The following is a 10,801-nucleotide window of genomic DNA, read 5'->3' on the forward strand; positions in this document are numbered from 1 at the left end:
AGGGCATTATGCTAAGTGAAACAAATCAGAGAAAGCCAAATACTGTCTGATATCACTTATATGTGGAATCTAAAAAAATACAAAAACTAGTGAATATAACAAAAAAAGAAGCAGACACAGCTATAGAGAACAAACTAGTGATTATCAGTGAGGTGGGGGAAGGGGAAATATAGGGGTGGGGGAGTGGGGGGCACAAACTATTGGGTGTAAAATACAGACAATGTTTTGTAACAAGTGTAAATGGAAAGTAACCTTTAAAAATGTATTAAAATATTTTTTAATTTTTTAAAAATAAATTAAAAATTTTTTTAATATATGGGCTTTGGAGTCAGACAGGACTAGGTATAAATAGCAACTTTACAACTCACTATCCATGTAACCTTGGGCAACTTGCTTTTGCTTAACTTTTTGTTTGTTTGTTTGTTTTGGGTTTTTTTTTTTGCGGTATGCGGGCCTCCCACCGCTGCGGCCTCTCCCGTCACGGAGCACAGGCTCCAGACACGCGGGATCAGCGGCCATGGCCCAAGGACCCAGCCGCTCTGTGGCATGTGGGATCCTCCCGGACCGGGGCACGAACCTGTGTTCCCTACATTGGCAGGCGGACCCTCAACCACTGTGTCACCAGGGAAGCCCCTTGCTTAACTTGTTGAACTTTCATTTGCCTGTCTGTGAAATTGGGAGGGATGATAGTGACCTTATAGTGTTGTTAGCAAGCTACAGTCAATAATGTTTTGTATTAAAGTACCTGGTGGCGGGTATGTAGCAGTTGTTACAGGAAGGCAGTACAGCAGAGTAGTTAACAAATCAGCTATAAGATCAAGCGTCATGGGATTGACTCCCAGTCCTCTAGCTTACTAGAAACTTGGAGAGGTTTCTCAACTGCTTTAATCTTCAAAATATCATCTGTAAAAAGGTGGGTAAGACGTGTACTTAAGGTCTTGGAATCAGACTGCCACATTTGGATCCTAACTGAATTTACTGGATATACTAAGTACTCAAAAGTGCCCTTCTTATTAATAAATGTAAGTTTACATTTATCATTTTATTATGCCTTTTCTAATGCTTTTGTGGATTAAATAGAGTAAAAGATAACTACATATTCAGCTGTACCTGTCATATGTCATTGTGTTAAATTTAGACCATTAGGGAATCAAGATTATTTGTGACCCTGATTTTGTCATCCACTAAATTCTCTTATCTTTTTGGCTACATGTTATCTGTAAATTTGACAAGAATATGTCCTCCTACAAGTAATAAATAAACAAGCTGAATAGTATTAAGATCAAGAAGAGTGATTTGACAGAATCCTAGGAGATCCCGCTTCAAAATGGTGTTCCTTCACTAGTCATTTTCACTTCAACCAATTAATTCTATCGTAAAATGAATTTCACTCAAAACTTCAAAATGAATGGAAAGTCAAATTAATTTTAGGATCTACTATGCTTATATTTTACTAGCAAGACAAAAATTATATCTAGTGACAACTACACAAAGAAAAGAAATATTTCAAGTGATTCTAGAACACATTGGAATATATTCTAGAGAAAACTATGAAGATGTGTTTTTAAAATGTCATTCTGTACCATGTTTACAGTAATATTAGTATTACAATTTGAAGCTATATATATATAATATATACATAGAGAGAGAGAGAATAGAATAGGGTAATATACATATTTACTTCCATGTTGTCATGTACTAAGATTTTCAATGTAAGGAAAAAAAAATAAAAGTACAAACTCAAAGAAATTAAGTAAAAATCCTATAATGTTAAATTTGAAATGGCACTATTAATCTGAACTTGTGATTTTTTTAACATACTAAAATATGTACTTTAGTTCTGTCCACTAAAAAGGCCTAGAATCAATAAATAATGCTAACACTCATTTTGTGGTCTCTAATTACAATTTCCTACTTTAAAAAAAAATCCTTGGAGAAATGGTCGATTCCAGTTCTCATTCAGGTAATATGTTAGGTTAGCCTGCAATGTATTATACCAGAAAGCAAGAAAGCTATAAAAAACCAATGGGTCAGGTCAAAAGATACAAAAGCCTATATGAAAAGCTCCCACTGGCCAACAATAAGTCCTTCCCCTCCTCAGCGTCAATACAATCATCCCCCAACTACTGGAACTATCAGATGATGATGGCTCAAGGCTCTATCTCTCATTGGGAATTACTCTCAGAAACTACCTCATGGTATAGTTATCCCTTGCCCAAGGGGTGGCCTGCAACCATTGACTGGCTAGTGTAGGGGTACAAAAGCCTGGCCCCCATGTTCAATTTGTAACAACTCTGAAGGGCCATCCCATCTCCAGAGCTCCCAATGAGATAGGCAGAGGCCTCTACTACAAGCAAATCACTGGTCCACCTCTCCCTCTACCCGATCCTATCTTTCTCACTCCCTTATGTGTGTATTTCTCAAGAAAACTCCCCAATAAACTTTCTGCATGCAACTCCCCATCTCAGAGTCTGTTCCTAAGGAGCCTAGTCTAAGACAGTTTGTAACAGGAATGTGTAAGGAAGCAGAGTCTAAAATGGGATTTGGGAAGTGGATTACTCACCTGCTGGCTGGAATAAAAACCTCATGGCTGCTGGTACTAGAATATGGATATAGATGGCTCCTGGCATGCTGGAGTGCTGTGATTGTTACAAACTTCATCAGTGATGAACTGAAATGGAACACATATTAGGAGGTGCACTGGCTAGTGTAATATCTTTGATGATTAAGATGTATGAGAAATGGTAATATAAGGACCATAGAAACAGATGGGTGAGCACCTTGATGTCTAATAATGGAACGATTTAATAAGGCTAGTTCAATTCAATTCAGTAAGTATTTAAGTGTCTACTATAAGCACAGAACACATAAGATAAAGGTGAGACTAGGAGCTTAATGTCCTTTTACTTCCACAGTATCTTACTTATTTCAGCTTCTCCTGATATATTTCTCATTCCCCTCACTCAGTGGCAGGAGTTCACTCAGTGGCAGGAATCACCTAAATATCTTTTTTAAATGCCTGGCTCCTACCCCCTGGACATTCTGATTTAATTGGGATGGAGTGCAACCTGGGCATCAGGATTTTTTAAAGATCTCCAAGTGAGGGCTTCCCTGGTGGCGCAGTGGTTGAGAGTCCACCTGCCGATGCATGTCCCGGTCGGGGAAGATCCCACATGCCATGGAGCGGCTGGGCCTGTGAGCCATGGCCGCTGAGCCTGCGCGTCTGGAGCCTCTGCTCCGCAACGGGAGAGGCCACAACAGTGAGAGGCCCACGTGCGGAAAAAAAAAAAAAATCTCCAAGTGATTCTAATGAGCAGCAAGGGTGGAATATTGTTAAGATAGATATCTCCTAGCTATCAAGGAGATTTTATTTTACACTTTGGATTGCTTAGTAATGCCTTAAGCTTAACAAAAATTGTTATGACAAATTCACATCATTTATTCTCATCTTTTCTAGCCTTTGCTGAGATAACTTTTCCAAAGATTTTTTTTTAACTTACGTTAGCGGTGACAAAATTGAAAATCAGGACAACTACTCATATATTGCTGAAATAAAATCTGCTTCAGAACCAAAGGCAACATATGTTATTAGCACATACTCAAATTTTTCCTTTTCAAATGGTTTGTGTTTGCATTTACAACATTAAAATGGTGTTTAATAATTCTTTCACTATTTCACCTTCCCGATGACGTGCCATTCTATTGCCCTCTGAGTTGGTGAAACACATTAGCTGATGAGGCTTTGAACCCTTTACTAGCATTGTTTTCTGCAACAGGTCCAGGCAGGCCTTGGAAATTGTGAATAGAACAGTAGAATAACAGTGTACTTAGACTTTAGGAAAGAACAATCAAACAGAAACTATACGTCATGCAAGACTTCCTTCAGTTACTCGTTTATGATGATCTTAAACACCTTATTAAAATCACCTCCTACACATTAATGACAATTATACCTTCTGTTATAATTAACATTTACTGTGTATTCAGTGACTATCTACTACATATTAGACACTGCTACATGCTGTGGGCTTAAAAAAAATTTCAACTTTCCTTTCTAGAAGTTTATGATCTAGAAAAGAGCTCAGATATGTACACAAGACCATTTGGATACAGAGCTTGAGAAATGGGATACTCCAAAATTACTTCAAGTTTCAAGCATTAGTAACCAAGACAATAATGTTATCATTGAAATGACTGAGTTTAGCAGAAGAACCCGTATAAAAAGAACAACGGTTGGTTCAGATTGAGGTCTACTGAGTTTTTTATGGCAATTTAATACCCATATAGTAATGTCCACTGAAAGGAAACTAGAATTTAGCAGACGGTTCAGCCTGGGTGAGCCTAATCCAACTTCATATTTAAGTAGAACAGAAAATGGGTGCTGAGTTTAGAAGACCAAAAAATCAGCTCTCCCACTGTTTTTAAGTAATGTCCAGAATTCCCACTATCAGACATTTATTCCCTGATTAAGACATTGTCTCTCCAGGATTTCCTTTTGGAAAACGTCAGATGGGTTATCCATAGTAAAACAAAAGAATTGTGTTCTGGCTGGAGAGGTTTGGAAGAGCAGAGAAAGCCTGGTGGAGACACCACAGAAAATGGGGGATACATGAGATTTCTGGTCACTCAGAATGAGGATGAAGAACAGAAGGAAACAGAGCATCACAGACATACTTTACCTTCTCATTAAGCCTGGAACAGAGATTCAAATGGTTTAAAACATGAAAGTAACCAAAATGACCTTGTAGAAGTAGCAGTTTCCAGAATCACACTTCTTCATTTTAACATGAGGAAATTCAACTTGATCACTAAGGTACCTTCAAGCCTCAAGGTTCTCCAATAAAGATTTACCTCGAAAATTTGACACTACATTTGTCTTCTTAGTTTTAGTTAAACTTCAGCTATAAAATGAAACTATTTATGATAGAAGTTTTCAAATAGGCAAGATAATTTTAAAATATCATCTAAATTGAACATTAAATTGATTGAACTTTTGATGTCATAGCCAGCCTTAAAATCAGACCCATTTGATTTCATCAGCTTCCCTTCCGTAAATTGCAAATTACATCCACCCGTTTGCAAATGCACATCATTGCTAGTGAGGGAGAAAAGATAGCTGTTTTAGCAAAATCCCACTTCTGACAGAAAGTATATATTTTTTGATAACAGCAACTAAGCAGCACCATCTTATAAAGCAATGAACTAGTCTAAAACCCACACACGAACTCACTCCCATTATATTCAAAACACATACAAAGGAAGTCACATTAATTGTTGAAACAAAATTGCAAAATGTTACCTAATAAAATTCTGCAGTCATGTAATATTAATCTGAACCCAAAAGAAATTAAGTTTAGAGCTGCCTAATCTACTAAGTGAAACTCATTTACTGATAAACTAAATGAATCAAACTATATGATGTTTCTTTTTGATAAGATTACCTACAAGTGTTTTATTTACCACAAGCCTTTTTCCTACTTTATTTGTATTTTCCATGTGCATTATTGAGCACACACAATGGTTAAGTGGTATTGTCCTAGAGGGCACAAAAATGTATGTATCATGCATCAAGTTGGAAACCAAGTTAGCCCACTAAAAATAATTCAGGGTGTAAGAAAATGTATATACAACATTCTGGGCTAATATAATAAATGTGTGTTATATATACAAGCATTCTCTAATATTATAATAAAATGTTGATTTCAAAATGCAATTTGGGTATTAAATAATAATATCTTACTAATGGAAGACATAAATTGTAGAGAGAATATATTAAGTGCAAAGAGAAAAGAGAAATAAAATGAACTAAGGTCACCAAGAAAGATTTTACCCAGGAAGTAGGATTTTAAACAAGCAGTAGATGAGCTAAGAGGGGAAGGACAATATGAACCTTACTAAATGTAAGCATGATGAAATCCTTGAGATATATTCTATGTTTGTAGAGGAAATAAAGGTAACAAATGAGAGTTATGTAATTATTAAAAACTAAAGAATATAAATTCTGCCTAGAAAAAAGACTTAAGTACTAAACGGGGAGATTAGAAACAAAAACAAGAATAAGTAGTCATAGAGTGATGCTTAAGAGAATCACACTTTAAAGTATTTTCATTCCTGTAAACGAATTAACAAGATAGTCAATTTCCTCCTTTTGGTTTCATAGAGTTCTTAAGGAGAGTAGACTTTCTTCAACTGTGTACTCAAGTCTACTTGTTGGCCATACTGAATCCCTAGAGTTGTCAAGTTATCTCTATAAACCTTGAAAATCTACCTGAGGTTTTTCAGAGAGGCGACAGAGGTTAATCAGTGGTGGGAAGCAGCCAGGAAAATTAATGTTTAGTAATAGCCTAGACAAGTTCATTGCCCCTCGACTGTCTCACTGAATCAAGCCCTGAAGCAAACCTTCAGAGGAGCCAGTGCGGTCATCCTCTGCCCTCTGGCTAATTCCACTGACCAAACCTTATGATGTGGTGGTGCGGAGGCAGCAGTTTCCCTTGAATTCATACGTGTCTATGACCCTGCTTAAAACAGCTTGGATTCTGTGAGTCCTCTCTTCTGCTTCTCCTTGTGGACCAACCCTTCTCAAGGTTTACTTCCGTCTGCCAGCCCCTAAATAGGAAATGGATGCTCTCAAAGTTTGGTCCTGAGCATTCTGCTTTCCTTGTTCTATTCTCTATTCAAGAAAAATACATGGCTGATAATCACCTACGCTGTCCTAAGTGAATCACAGCATGTGCTAGGGGCTCAATGAAAAATAAGAAAATGTACCTCTCTTGGAGATCTCATTAATCTTTGTAACTTCAACTATTACAACTATTACAGCTTCAGAAAACTATTAAAACTCTCCTTTCAGTTCTGGTCTCTTTCCAGAGTTCCAGCTCCAAATATCTAACTCCACCACAATGTCCTTCCATTACCTAAACATACCTAAACCTAAATACATCAAAATTCTCCTCTGACTATATTTGCCTGCCAACATCTCTACTTGTCACTGAAACCTGGAGGTTAATCTTGTTCTCTTCTTCACTCTAACCAGTCACCAGGTCCTGTGAAGTTCCCTTCACAAAGTCTCTTTCATTCAGACCATATATTCTGCGTGACTCCATACCTGGGTTATTAAAATAATCTCCTAAATGGACTCTAAGCCTCCTCTGTCTCTCCCTCTTCTAACCTATGCCACTCTATTAATCTCCATAAGACAACACATCACATGAGTCACAGCCCCTCAGACAGAAGAATGAGATTAAAATTCCCTGGCCTAACACCTAAAGTGCTCCAGGATCTATCTCCTACTTACCTGACTCTCTAATCTTATTTCCCCAGTGGGGACATATTCATTGCTCTCCTATTAGCCATGTGTATACAATCTCCATGAATTTGCTTGTGTTTTTTCTTCATAAGTTGCTCCTGCTACCAAGAGTATCCTCTCTATCTTTTCCCTTTATCTATGTCCTACTTTTCCTTCCAGACCTGGCTCAAGCCCATAGTTTCCACATAACCTTCTCTGTGTCCCAATCCTTGGTGTTTTTCTTTTTTCTTTTTCCTAAATGTTGGCAATAATGAAGCTCACGTTAGTATTCAGGAGTCTTGAAGCACCTATTAATCTAACCATCTTGGTACTTAAAACAGTTATATATTATATAAGTATATAAATAATATACAACTTATTATATTGTATATAGTAATAAAATTAATATACTATAACTATCTTAATTATCTATGTATATAAATTGTCTGTCTCTTTAACTAGACCATAGATCCCTAGACTATGTTCTCTAAAGATGACAAATATGCAATAACTTTGCTCCTGCTGCTAGGTCATAACTAAGTGCTCAAACAACTCTAATTATAAAGCTTATTTTTCAGATTGTTTCTGATTTACAAAAAGATAAATTAATTTAACATTTTCATATGGAAAGCAACAGTATTAATTAATCAATAAGTAGAAACGAAGCTAATTAAGAATCTGGTGCACTCTTACTAATGAGAGTACAATGAAATGGAATCAGAAGTATAAAATTAGAAAAATTGCTGGCAGTTCATTTTAGCTTGAATTAAACAGATTCGTTGATTTTTAGTTCTTCAAAGGCACCAAGTTGACCTCAATCTAGTCTTGCTTCAACACATAAATTAGTTCCTATTTATAGTTTCATGAATGTTAATAAGGTAATCTGACATTTATTGATCTACATAAAAATCAAAACATGGTTTTATATTTCCTAAGAAAAAATATACACTTAAAAAACAGGTTTAAAAAGAAGCTTCTAAACTCCAATAATTTCTCCTCAGTCTGATTCTTCACTTCTTCCTCCCTGACAAAGGAAGTTAAAAAATGTTCAGGGGGTATGTTTGTGTGTGTTGTAAGCAGAGAATAAGTTGTCTCCATCTTTTGTAATTCCCAACTCGCATCACTCTAGTTTTTTTTTACAAGTGATAAATTTAGCCAATATAAATTTGCCAAAGCTAAAGCAGAACGTATTTGTTTTCTACATTCTTCTTGGTTTCCTCCTAACAACGGATCTCACCTCCTTCCCTTAGTGCACCTTCCCCATCTTCCTAATCACCAAATGCCCAGAAATTTAATACAACAGTAAACAAGTCCCCTGAAAGGTACCTTCCTGGTGCTGTCTAAAACAAATGCAATCTTCTGTTTGGGCATTTAAAACACCACAGCATTCTTACTTAGATTAAATCATGGGTCTCCCTGGTCTCCAGGCATGTCTAGACATGAACCATAAAGGCAATGAGATCCTTGGAGTTTCTCTAGTAACTGCAGGCCAAATCAACAGCAACCGTAAGAACAAGCACTCTTTTTTTTTTTTTTTTAAACAGAACTAGGCCACACACACTTCGTCTCGTTATTTTAATTTTTTAGTTGTTCTACCTACAAAATAAACTGCATTTTAAAAATCTTATTTCAGTAGGCCTCGCATATTGATGACTTTTATATAAGTTTTCTTTATTTTTTATCATCTTTGAAGATAAGTTTTAAAAATCTAAATTTCAAGGCATCTACTGCAACCATTGCCTTGGATGGCAGCAATTCAGCTCAGGTAAGACATGTAAGACGCAATTAATAATCATAAAACATCAATCAAAAAGAGGTAGTAAATACTGTATTGGGTAAAAATGACTAACAATTTGAAAGAACAGAATTGCTTTTGTAACTATGTCCTAACCAAGACTTGTTAAGTCTGCATATTGTTAATGGAATGGAGGCTATTTTGCTCCTGATTTTATTTCTATATGTATATTTAATTGGAAAATACAAAATTGGCTCTCAGTTATCTCTAGAGAGCTCAGAGGTTGAATTAGCTCTGATTACAGCATGTTGCCTGATATGGCTTGGTATATTATACATGTTAAAGGCGTGTGAGGGATTTACGTAATGTATTCAACAACATTGTGCCTCTCCCAAAGATACAACGAATACAAATTACAGTTAGTTGTAAATGACCTGCCTTTTGCAATTTAACTTTACAAGTCAATTTTTACAATTAACATTTTCTGTACTGTACATTTTATACTTCACTTTGGTTTCTTACTCTTCTCTTTGGTGTACACAGAAGAAACGATTCGTTTAGCAAACAATGGGCTGTCTTTCATATTCAAAGATAATGCTATAACTCACTCAAATTCATCCTTGAGAAGTTCTGGTGTTTTAACAGTGTGAGCTTAGAATGTGTGTTGAATGATCTAGATCATCTGGGCCTATCCACGTTGAGTGGCATCTATGAGACCATCTGCTCAGTTTAGGGAATCAATCTATAACTGGGGAGTTTTACTTTGTGGGCAAAAATTTAGAACTAAGCTTTTGGGGTCAACAACAAGTACCCCATCCTGGGTGCATGAAGACCAAAGGGCAGTCAGGGGGCTACTTCCAATTGAGTTCTACAAAGTTCTACAAAGCATATTCTTTATTCTCTCCTGATTCATGCACTGAAGGAAACAAGGGGAAGGAACTAAAGGAATTATTAGTAGACGTCTCCCAGAAATCCTAACTATCCTCTTCACCCAATCTACTCCAAATGCACACATAAACACATCTACATCATCAAATGTGGAATTGTGAGAATAAGAAAATGTAGCCGGTCACAAGACATTGTTTCTCTGTCCTCCACAGCCCTCACCCTGAATGTCCAAATTTAGTCTTGCTTCAAGGACCTACTCTAGTGCCACCTCCTCCATGAACTTCCCTGACCAATTACAGTCCTCCTACATGCCCCACCCTGCCCCCTTTATTTCTACCCACCTTAGTAATTTACTATATACTGTCTTGAATGGCAAATAATGTACATTCACCTTGTGTTACCATCCAGATTGTACATAGGGAGGGTGGAATGAATGACCTGAGGTCCTAACATACAGCAGGTATTTAAATAATTATGTGCTGGAAGTAAGACTCATTTTTGCCTAAAGCTGACCTACAGAGTACAAAACCGTGGCCTTGATCTCAAGAGGTCCAAACTCTGATCTAACTAATGAGCTGGCTGTCTCACTCTTTCACTAAAAGATCCAGATCCCCCCCTATTGCATGGCCCTCTGAGAGTGTAAGGGAGAACCCACAGGGAACACAAGGGTACAGATGGGACCTCAAAGGTTGTCCTCCTGCACATTACAGGCTACCCAGGCCAACAGCCCATTAGAAAATTCTAGCCTACAATTTGGTACTCAGCAAGGTGTTTTCCCTGTTGCGGATGGGTATGAAAGCTGGGAGGGCCTGTGGGACTTCTTGGAGAGGGGGCAGGGGAGGAGCTCAGGGAACTTCTCAAGACCAGTGTCTGTCTCCGGGGCCTCTTCCTCA

The sequence above is a fragment of the Neophocaena asiaeorientalis genome, unplaced genomic scaffold (assembly GCF_003031525.2).
Source record: "Neophocaena asiaeorientalis asiaeorientalis breed wild unplaced genomic scaffold, Neophocaena_asiaeorientalis_V1.1 scaffold21, whole genome shotgun sequence".
Taxonomy (NCBI): domain Eukaryota; kingdom Metazoa; phylum Chordata; class Mammalia; order Artiodactyla; family Phocoenidae; genus Neophocaena; species Neophocaena asiaeorientalis.